This window comes from Aplidium turbinatum, chromosome 12, assembly GCF_918807975.1.
Source record: "Aplidium turbinatum chromosome 12, kaAplTurb1.1, whole genome shotgun sequence".
NCBI lineage: Eukaryota > Metazoa > Chordata > Ascidiacea > Aplousobranchia > Polyclinidae > Aplidium > Aplidium turbinatum.
Genome location: NC_137483.1, coordinates 8,457,259 through 8,468,667, shown reverse-complemented (window position 1 = coordinate 8,468,667; position 11,409 = coordinate 8,457,259).

Below are 11,409 nucleotides of genomic sequence, written 5' to 3'. Positions count from 1 at the left end.
ATCTGACCAGATATCAGTTAAATCGTGGTCTCTTCACACAATTCAGAAAGCATGGTGTAGTAATGACGTCATTTTGTCATTAAGATTGTGAACATTGTACAACTTTGTGTCACCCAGCAATCAAAATCCGTCGTTTTTACGTTAATTCAAAGTATGCAGACGTTGAATTAATGCAAAATAGCGGATTTAGCTGACTCGGCAAGCAAGCCGAAGTTGCAACGTTTACGAAGAAGATCTAGTAATTTAATTGACACACATATCCGGTGCACGACGATTAGCCAAGAAATCAATCGATTCCGCGATAAAAGGCCTGATGCAAATGTTAATGCATTTTGTATTTGCATATCTGTGCAGATGTTTGATTGCATACAAAAGAAAATCAATAGACAATTGAGTGATGTATAAACTCACTTTAGATAAACAAAAACTTTATGCACACATAGTGTACAGCAAACACACTTTTTTCTGCCTCATTTTTAGGTCCTCCGTGGTTTAACATTTTTTCCGTTCTACATGTTGATTCCTGTTTAAATCCACTTCCCACCATAGGTTTTGGTATTAGTCCATTAAGATGCAGATAAAGCTTATTATTTCTCTCAGGTAAGAGAATCTTCGACAGATTGATTTTGCCTTCCAAGCTATTACCGTACTATTCCCATAGTAGATTACGGTTTTTCTTGATATAATCAAAGAGATGTTGCTTGCGATGACGCGGTAATCATGTGACTTTTTGATTCGGCGCCAGATGTGTCGTCATCAGCTTTGAGCTTAGTTGTCAATTCGTAGCAACCCATCTTATTGAAAAGTCGAAGAAGAAGATTTTTGGTTGGATGCCACCAAAATTTTCTCATATCATTTCTTTTGACACACGTCACGTACCAAACCACAAAACCCTGTCAAAAAGAAGTTTTGTCAGAAAACATGTCACTTTTTGTTGGACACAAACAAATTGTAAACATGACGTTAAATCAAATCTTGGCTTTAATTGTAACAAAAAATAGGCACGGTTGTGTAAATAGAACAGAACTTTATTGAAGTTAGAGCTAATTCCAGTAGCGCTAGCAAAGGGTACGTTTGGACACAGGCCGGAATTGTTTTGGGGCCCACAATTTTCTAAGTAAAAAGAAAAAAAATTGAATCATTTTCACACTTTTCCAAAAAGTATAAATTAAAAGACTTTCGTTACTAAAACACTGGTTTGCATTATAATGGCAGAAGAAGTGAACCTAAAAATAAGTTACATAAATCAAATTGAAGCTCGAAAACCATCCTACCTGCGAAGCATTGAAAATAGCGAAGAGCCAGTTCATGACCAAATTGTAAGTCGGATCTGTCGATAGCAGCATGAGGAAACCGAACACCCAAGTTATACCGAGGGTGAAAGATAATGAAACAGCCGATATCAGCTCCGAATATTTGCTTCGTTTCGCACGCGTTGAACGGATCTAAAGCGAATACGAAGTAACGTATGCTCAATTGACTTTCATGGCAAACACCAAGAGACATCATAAAAAGGGATGAACCTCTCGGCAAGCAAAATTTAGAAACTAATCAAAAATATGATATGATCATTATTAGTCTGCCTTTTTAGCAACATCATGTTCACCCTTCAAACCAACCTACAGTTACACAGCAGGTCAAGGCTATTGTAGGTAGGCTATAGAAAAGAGTAAACTATAGTGGTACTTCAAACAGTCGACAATACCAGTCATGTTTACAAACTTATATATTTAGATGAAGCTTTCGCCATTGGGGAAGCTATTTGAATAATATGCAGAGGCGGCCGTTTTTATTGTATCAAAAGGGTATACAAGTTAAGCTAGCAAACATGACTGATTTTTTTTCTGACTATTTATTTAATCGTTTGGTTGCATTTGATGGATGGAAGACGGCATTCTCCAAAACATAAAATAACCTCAATAGACGTAGAAAAGTATAACATATATAATACTGTAATATATCCCACGAAAAAAATGCTATTCGATTGTTACAAAAAGTACCAAGCAAATTGACAAAAGCATTCATATTTCTATTAACTTACGCTGCTTCTAGAGCAGATTTTGTTGATGACTAAAACAAGAACTATGATGTTGTTCAGCAAAACTATTCCAACAATTGTAAGGAATCCGAAATAAAGAGAATAACCACGCAACCAACACATGTTCTCTGCTCTGTAGTGAGATATTTTAGCTATAACATCCTCTGAAAATAAAATAAAAAGTGGTTATTTCTCAGGAAAATAGATGTCATAGCAACAAACCTTATTTCTGCCCAAGATTGTTCGAAAAAAAAAATTATGTGATTTCAAAGCAAAGTTGATTGTGAAGGTAAAGTCATTTCGTTTCGTTGTGAACTCGAAATGCGAGTCGAAACAGAAAAATTATTTATTTTACCTCAACGCAAAATTCTTTGTTTTAATGTTTGAGTTTGATAACGCCAACCACACACCCTTGTCACTGTTCAATACTTTTACAATGTGCAAACAAACTTTATATCATCAGCACAGCGCGTAGTTCTACAAACCACTTCGATAATTTCAAGAGGGATGAAAGAAACGTTGATAAAAGGTTAAATAAATGCGGCTTAGAATTGTTAGGTTAATAGTTTGTGCACGCAGGCCCGGGTTTAGGGGGGCAGAGGGTGTATGTGCCCCCCCCCGACTTTTAAAGAACCCCCTTACGTGAAAAAAATGTGACTTTATGTTATTTTTTCTTTTCTTTCAGCCTTTGAAGTTTCTGCAAAATGCTGTGCAATGCTGGATTAATGCTACTGTAGACGTAGAGGCGGTTTTTGCACGGGGGGCCCCCCGATCTAAAAGTGCCCCGGGCCCCCATCAGCTAAATCCGGCCCTGTGTGCACAAACGTTGCTATTACGTTCTTCAAGTTTGCCATATTCTGCAACTTTGTACTCATGCATTGCTAATGGGAGAGGTCGAAAAAAGCTACGCTAGAAAGCTAATAAAACTGTAGGCTGCCGTCTTGATGATGCTACAGAACGGGAAGTGAGCCTTCTATTTTATACCCTGACAGAGCTAACAACCACAAGTGCCTCGCGAGAAAAACTGGTTCTTTTTACATTAATCCAATAACGTGTACAGACGTTGAATCAATGCAAAACGGACTGATTTTGCTGTCTGAGTTGTAAGCCAAATGAAATGAAGAAACACTTGAAATCGAGATTAATTCTTTCGTAGTAAAACGTGCAAGAGGAGAAAACGTTTAAAGAGACCATAACGAGTTTTGTACAAAGCACAACAGACTAACTCACACAAAGCATTGCTACCTGGATTGCATAATTCATCGTTGGTTTGAAGAGTATCAAAATATCCAACAGTAAGTCCAAGATCTACTCCTACTATAATCAATGGAACTCCGTAAGCAACCACAGAAGCTTTTCTTACAAAATGATCTCCCGTTTGCTTGAAAACCTGGCACAATAAGACATAACAATTTTGTGTGTAAACTATTTTTGAAAGAACTTAAATATCTTACCGTTTAGAATATTTCATCTTTGCGTTACAATAAAGATTTCATTTTTGGGGTGGAAAAAGAACAGAATCTCTTCACCCTCCACCCAAAAAGTGCAAAAAATACAACAATGGGTGACATAAATTTTTTGTTTAAATTGAATGTTGCGCCTGACGTTTCAAGTTACTACTGTAGGCTACTGATCACTTCATGGAATAATTTAAATCGGTCATTCACCTGTATAAGAGCAACATAGAGTCTGTTGCTGTAAATGGCAACCCACATCCAGCTGACGAGGAAAAAATAGTGCAAGACGCCTGCAATGGTGGTACACACCACCGAGTTGCCAACTCGAGAAACGCCGAAGACAAAAACGGTGTAAGTCACAAACAAGTTGAAAGTGAAATGAAGTAGAATTTGATTTGGAATCTTTCCTCTCGCTTCCCTGAAAGACAAATAACACTTTTTATTCATAGCATTGATTGTAGAAATCAATCATGTTATTTCATTGGACAGTAGGTAGGCTATCTAGAAAAATATTTTAAGGGGGAACCAGAGTTTCAACAAATCAAACACTCTAAGAGAAAATAGATTGTGCAAAAGCTGAGGCTCAAAAGAACAAATATTCTGATGTGGGGTCTAGGGGGCTTGCTTTCCAGAATGTTTAGACCAATTTTACCTGGTTTTGGATGGTTGATGCTTTCAGACACAAATAGTGAAGGAATGTCTAATTAGTTCTAACCTTGCCAATGTAGCCTATAGCTAAAGTGCATAACGGCGTATGGTCGCAGTCAATAGCGTAGCCAGGAATTTTAAAAGGGGTGGGGTTTGATGACCCCCCTTTCAAAATTCCGAACAAGAAGGAAAGATCCAAGCCACGAGTATAACTAGACTGCATTACGGCTTATGGTCGCAGTCATCATGGCCATGAGTGCATAAATATAGAACAGCACGAACCAAACATCTTGAACACTTCCAGTGCCAACATGTTGCTTGTGAGCCAACCATTCAAATATCCAACACAAATTAATAACGAAGTGGGCTAATTTAACTCATTAATTACTGCTATAAGCTACGGTTTGTGTGACCTATTTTGTCCTGCATTCGGTGTTCAAGACATTATCCTATTTTTATCATGACATAGGACAGAAATATATTCGTACCCGTTAAAAATGAGAATCATGAAGGTAGCTAGTAGGCCAACAATGGACAACCAGCATCCCACATCACTGATGATGCTCAGAACAACGTCGGCAGGTACTTCTACTGTAGACTGTGGAAAAACAATAGAGTGGTCAATTGTCACATTAGAAGATTAAAATCGCAAAGATTAAAATGTGAGCACTGTAGCTAAACAGCGACCACGTATCGTATGTGTTGCATCGGAGAAGCACAAAAGGTCAAGTTGTCTTCCGATAGCCAGATGTAATTTGGCAACGTCACAATTAGATTGGACGCTGGTGATCACTCAGGCTTAAGCTGACTACTCAAAAATATGTCCTTTTTACATTGATTCGTCATCTACAGACGTTAAATCAATGTAACTAAGATAAGTTTTTGCCTGTCGATGATACTTTTTTTATGTCAATGGCTATTATTTTGAATTTAATAATGCCGGTGAGAAAAACGTAATCTTCAAGATTGTATTGAAAAAATGAGTGAAAAGTTTGACTAAACAGTGCGAAAATGATAACAGTAAAATACTTTAGATTAACATTCACAACCCTCTTTCAATGCAAAAAAGTGATGAGGACAGTAGTGTTACACGATACTTACAACTATGAGAGCAAAGCTGGATAAGTGATTGCATTCACAAGTCGGAGGGAATAAATTGTTGTTCAGACAACACCCATCACGTGACCAACGTTGTTCTTCTTCGTCCCAAAATACGCATTGCTGAATCACCCGTTCGTTCTGTGAAGTGCGTGAGAACATTAGTCAGTGATTTAAATAATGTAGCTCGCAAATCTAATTAATATAAGCTAATTAAAATACTATGATTGAAATAACCAGCACTGCAAAGAAAAACAGGAGAATTTCGTCATAGTCACTTTTCTTCATTTGTTGATTAATCAATCAATGCTTTTTGAAACTAAAAAAGCTGGTGAACATAAGAGAAGGGGACAGAGAGCATAGTGAGAATTCAGCCCTGACAGGCTGCAATACAAACTGGAGCTCTCACTGTATTTTTTTACACTTTGTGTCGAAAATAACAAGCCATTTTATTACAAATATGACCTGATTTATTTTACTCTGCTTACTCCGCTGCTTAAGAATTAATCCCGTTCAAAAAACGCGTGATAGCCTACTCTCTTTCTCCTTCACTTAGTGGGTGCAATTACTCTTAAGCCTTCCGTCAAACGATTTATAAAAGCATTTATTAAGTCTACCGCTTAAACTCACCAAGAGAGGGGTAACCTTTTTGATCTCTCCATATGAAGTATTTTCACGGACATTGACTATTTGTATCGGGTTTGTGAGGTTTTGTATGGTCGTGTTTGTCCCAATATCTATCGTAATAACCTGTGGACAACACAACATAAATGTGACTCATGCCAAAGAAGGTTAATTTCGTTTCTGCGCAATGCAGTGTCTTAAATGTGTATTACTAAACAAATGATTTTGAAGACAAGACTGCTTTACAAAAGACGTAAAAGGTAAAAACAAAGGGTAAGCTTCAATGTGCCCTCAAATAATTTTATGCTAAAGCCAGTCAGTAAATCAGACGTTGAATCAATGTAAAAAGTGACTGATTTGCTGGCTGATAACAGATACACACTTACAAAGTCAACTTCGTATTCTGATGGGAATTCATCATCATTTTCGTGGATCTCAATTGTAGGCACAACACCACCTGAAATGTTGAGCTGAGATAGAGCTTGCTCGATTGCTTCTGATGGGATCGCCACTTCGACAAACCTGGAGTAGTTGTAAAACACCTTTCCAACCGCTGGAACTGTTGTAGCTGCAATTGTCGTTTGAACCTAAACAATATTGTTGAGAATCATTGAAAATGTGTCCCAGACAGTAAAATCAGTCATTTTTACACTGATTAAGCATTTTTGAACGTTGAATCAATGTAAAAATGACGGATTTTGCTGTCTGGAAATTTAAAACATTTTAAATCGGTCTTTCAGTTTTTTTTTGTGGTCAAAAAGTAAAACAAGTACCACCCTAATAACAAAAACTATCAAATTTTGTTAAAGTGTCGTTCGCTCAGATAGCTAAATTGGTTGGTTTCTCTAGTCTACACAACACAAAACCAAATTCAGGCAAATGCAATTTATTATCAGCACTTTTTAAGAGCGGTCCTTTATTCGGGGGCACTCAATGGCTGAGTCTGAGTTAGTGGTTCCAAGATTTAAAAATATTTGCCATTTCTGTAACAAAACTACGTCCCTACTCATATTTTTTACTTTGAAAGTAAATACTTTGTTGCCATATTGCACACCCATAAAGTTATGCTACAAGATCTATCATAACGAGAGACAGGTAGTAATGCACTTGGCCACTGCAAAGTTGGAAGCAGTAAGTTCTTATGATCGTACTTGTGTAGTGGTGACGTCATTGCATGGAGTTACGTTTAATGTGTCGTAATCAAATCGTGACGTCAGGAGCAGAGCGCCTGGAATTGGATGAACAATTCTTGTGCAGTTGATGGAAGCAATGGGCCGACCTGGATAAAAGTCAAATATTACCAAGCTACAAAAACCAAGATTACAATCTCTGGTTTTATCTTCAGGATCCTCAAATATCAACACAGGCATCATACGGTAACTGCTTTTTAATTTGCCAAAACCAATAGAAATAGATAGTTTAGGCTACTTCTTTATCGGTTTTCTAACTCTAAAATTATGCATTTGGTATTTCAAAATTTACAAAATAGAAATAAATGTAAATGCTATTCTCTGGGTTTTATGTGACATAGCCTATTGTACCGTACTTAACTTCAGCAAGTTTTTGAGATGGCCTGCTATCAAAAGTAGAAAATGATGTTTCTTAACCTCAATTCTGGCTTCTCGATGTCACAAAGAATGATAAATTCATATCAGTTTTTGTCGATGTCCGTGTTGTTTTATCAGCCGTTTTTGTCGTAAACGTTTGATGTGGCATTACGTACGTGACAGCATTACAACCAACAAAATTATTATTTTTGAATGAAGCTTTCATGTTTAGAGCTGTTGGAATAAGCTTTCACGATCTGATGGCACGGCTGTAAGTTTATTGTAAAATTAACTATCACATTACCATTCAAGCATTTCTCGGTAGATTCTTGAATATTTTCCTGTTCTTCTTTCAGGAATGTATAGTTTGTAAATGTCATGGCAGGGCATGTATCTAAAAATATATATTTATGAGTAACCGTTTGCGAAAAAAAATACAGTCTGTCTCTCAATGCAAAGTCGATTTTGAGTTTTACCTTTTAAAGACTCTGGATCTCCTAAGAATAACTTCGGTGGATTTTTAGGGCTGGTCAAGCGTATGCCACGTTTTACATCCGTGAAAGAAACACGAAATCTGTAAAATAACTAAAATTAAGTCGACTAAAAGAAAAACAACCATGTGACATGACGCATGAAACAACGTTGTCAAACTGTTGTGTAACAAAGACCGTTGAATGGCAATAAACTTCGATGCAGCTTGAAAAGTCTTGGGAAAGTTCACATACGCAAAATCAGCCGGAAGCTGTAATTAGTAAAGTCTTGTGTTGCTTTTTTTAAATACAGTGTATCGTTGTTAACAACTTTTTCCCGTTGTAGTGCTGTTATGGAGCAAATAACATGCAGTTACTTTTTACTTAGTTAAAGGTTACTTACGTCACGTTTTGGACGCTCGTCTGCATGACAACGACGTCAACAATGTTTCTATTATTGCGTCGAAAAATGCGTAACAATGCGTTTTGCACAGCTACGTCGTCGACATGATTTCTCCTCAATCTTTGCACGAAGTCTTGCGCGTAGATACCTACATTAGATTCTAGCTTTATTTAACATGAAATATTCACGTCATATCCGCTAAAAATTTTGAATAGTCAAGCAAATGAGTCTCCATTTAACTCTATTCCACGAAGTTACTCCGCATACAAACCTTAAGAAATAGATGATAGTGTGAATAAAAATTTTAATACTGCTTTTGTTTTTTTATTTCTTACTTGTAGATCACCTAATTTTCCAGTAACTAAAAATCGTTCTCAAACGTTACTTTTGCGTTATTTACTTACGGGAGCAAACGATTCCATTTCCATAAAACCCGTGATCACAAAGGCATCGTCCCGTCACGCTTGAGCAGGTTGCATTCACGTCGCACTGAGGATTTTCATGACGACATGCATATTCTGAGCAAACATAGATAACCATGTAGACAGAGTTGTAAGTGGGCCTTATTTCAGGCCTGGACATGCGACCCCAATGTTAAAGTGCTCGCTCAAATCTGATTCAAGCCAGAAAATGGCATAAATATTTCGAAAATTTAAACGCATAGGCGTCCCGATAACTTCATACCAAACACAGCCATGTCCCAATTTACAACGACCCTCCGTAGATTAATGGTGAAAAAATAAAAAAAAGTTTTTAGACGTGGTGTCTTCTTCATCGTAATATCATACGGCGGACCGTGATTAGAAATATAATTTAAAGGCGCCTCCCTCCCCCTTCTACCTATATGTGGAACATGACTCCGATTTTATGTTAAAAATGAAAATTTCATTAAAAGCAGCTAATGGACCCTTTTCAAGTAAGTTTTCTCTGGCTACTACTCTTACAATTTATTTTACATGAATTATAGCTTCGTAGGAATGATCGACAAAGGCCTACCTATAAACTAAGTTGTTAACAACAACAGAAAAGATTTAACTCAAAAATCTTCTTTATTATTTCCTGAAAGTTTTTTCAGCAATTCTACATTGCAAAGAAAAAAAAAATTGATTGTAGCAATTGCCAAAACGTTAAGCCAAACTGAGGTCAAAACAAAGGCTGACTGGTTATTTCAGTTTGATAACAAGCAAACTGTTGTGGCAAATTGAAGACTGCTAAACATTTTGTGTGTAACCATGCGGACAACGTGATATAAATTTGACTTCTTGGAAAAATATCAATTAATCGTAACAAGCTTCAGATTTAATTATATTAAAATTTAATCGTGTCTTTGATAGTTTAAACTTTAAAGCATAAAAGTTTTCACACTGCAAACAACAATTTGCCAAAATACAAACTCATTAGCCTATATTTTTAGCTTTTGTGTGATACACTAATTAATCGACGCTGTCGTTCAAAAACCCAAGTATTTTTTTCAAAACAAATTGATGAGACACAAAAATTTCTCAAAGTTTTCTCAAGATTCAAAGATAAAAGCTTATTGCAAAAATTTTTTTAATATCTTCCTTAAACTTTTCAGTGATTGAAATGGATGTCTAGTGTGATATTTATAATATCTATAAATATTATATGGCAGAATTTCATAACAAAACTGTAATATATAATATAACAATCAAAGAAACAGTAAAGATTATTACGCTAAACTGAACTGATAAAATCAAACTTATTGTAAAACTCTTGCCACATCAGCGTGCCTTCTTCAGTAGCTTACAAATCATTCTTTTAAAAACAACAACAAAAATAATACAAGCTTGTATAGGATATTGACCAAACCACTCTTGTACTGAGAATAGTCAAATCGAGATTAAAAAAAGAACAATGCATGAAAGTCAATCTATATAATCTATTCGCTATTGAAAACAGGTCTAGTTAAATTAAGTTTTCCCTGCTGGGCTATTTTAAAACCGAGTTTGATTGGGAGCTTTTAATCTTTCGACCAGAACGTCCGACTTGGGCCCCGTTATCATGAGATTTACGATTTTTTTAACGTTTATGTCACAATGACAATTATGACTATGTTTATCATTATGTCAAAAATGTATTTCTGACGAGAAATAATTGTAAATATGATCTAAGCAATAATATTTGTGTGGAATACGCAAGATTGGTGATGATCTAACTCTTTTCGTTACCTGTTGATGTTTTTAATCTTGTATAGTCATCACTCCTTTTTATCAAGTTACTTGAAGATACACGAACTGTGTAGTTTCTTCCTGGAATTAAGTTCGCAAAAGCAGCTCCAGGAAACAGAGTGGCGTAAGAAGAACCGACCGTGACAAGCGATCCGCCATCTTGCATCCGCAACTCGGCGGTGTATGACGCGGTGTTCGGTTGGAGATCCCATTCAAATGCCAAGGTGGTGGGCGTCCGCTGGACTACTCGAATTTGTGAAGGAGGACTGGGCACTGCAATGAAAATATCCTTATTAAACATACAAACAATTGACAATTTAGTTTTAGTAGAAAAATTACTTTCTATGCCATAAGCAAACGAAACCACGTAACAATACGGCATTTAGCATGATCTAAAACAAACCAAAACTTGAAAACGTTTTCGGCTACACATCTAACCCTTGTCAAACTTAAAAAAGTTGTAGGATCTAAATAAGCAATGTAATTAGTTATTGACTAAACTAGACAAGGGCTCACTACTAGAACTACCAAAACTAAGAATAGGTAATTTGTCAACATAAAACGTATTCATAGCACTGGGAGTAACGTTGAAATTCTACAGGAAGATTGAAATCTATATCAAAGCTACTAAAAAGTTGTACCTTTGCAGTCGCTTGACCTGGACTGTCGTGCGCACAAACATGCGAAACCCAACGGTGTTTGTACGCATTGTCGATTACCAGAGCATTTCTTGCCACAAACGCCTAGAATATTAAGAAAGAGACATATCAGCAAGTAAACTTTTGAATGTATCGAATACGCGAACATAAATCTATGTCCCACAAAATAAAAAAACAGACGGAGCGAGTTTCATTTAAATACCGGCATATTCAAGACATTAATGTACTCCAGTCTGAGCTGGATGAAATCGGTTAATAAAAATTTTGATTTGTGAC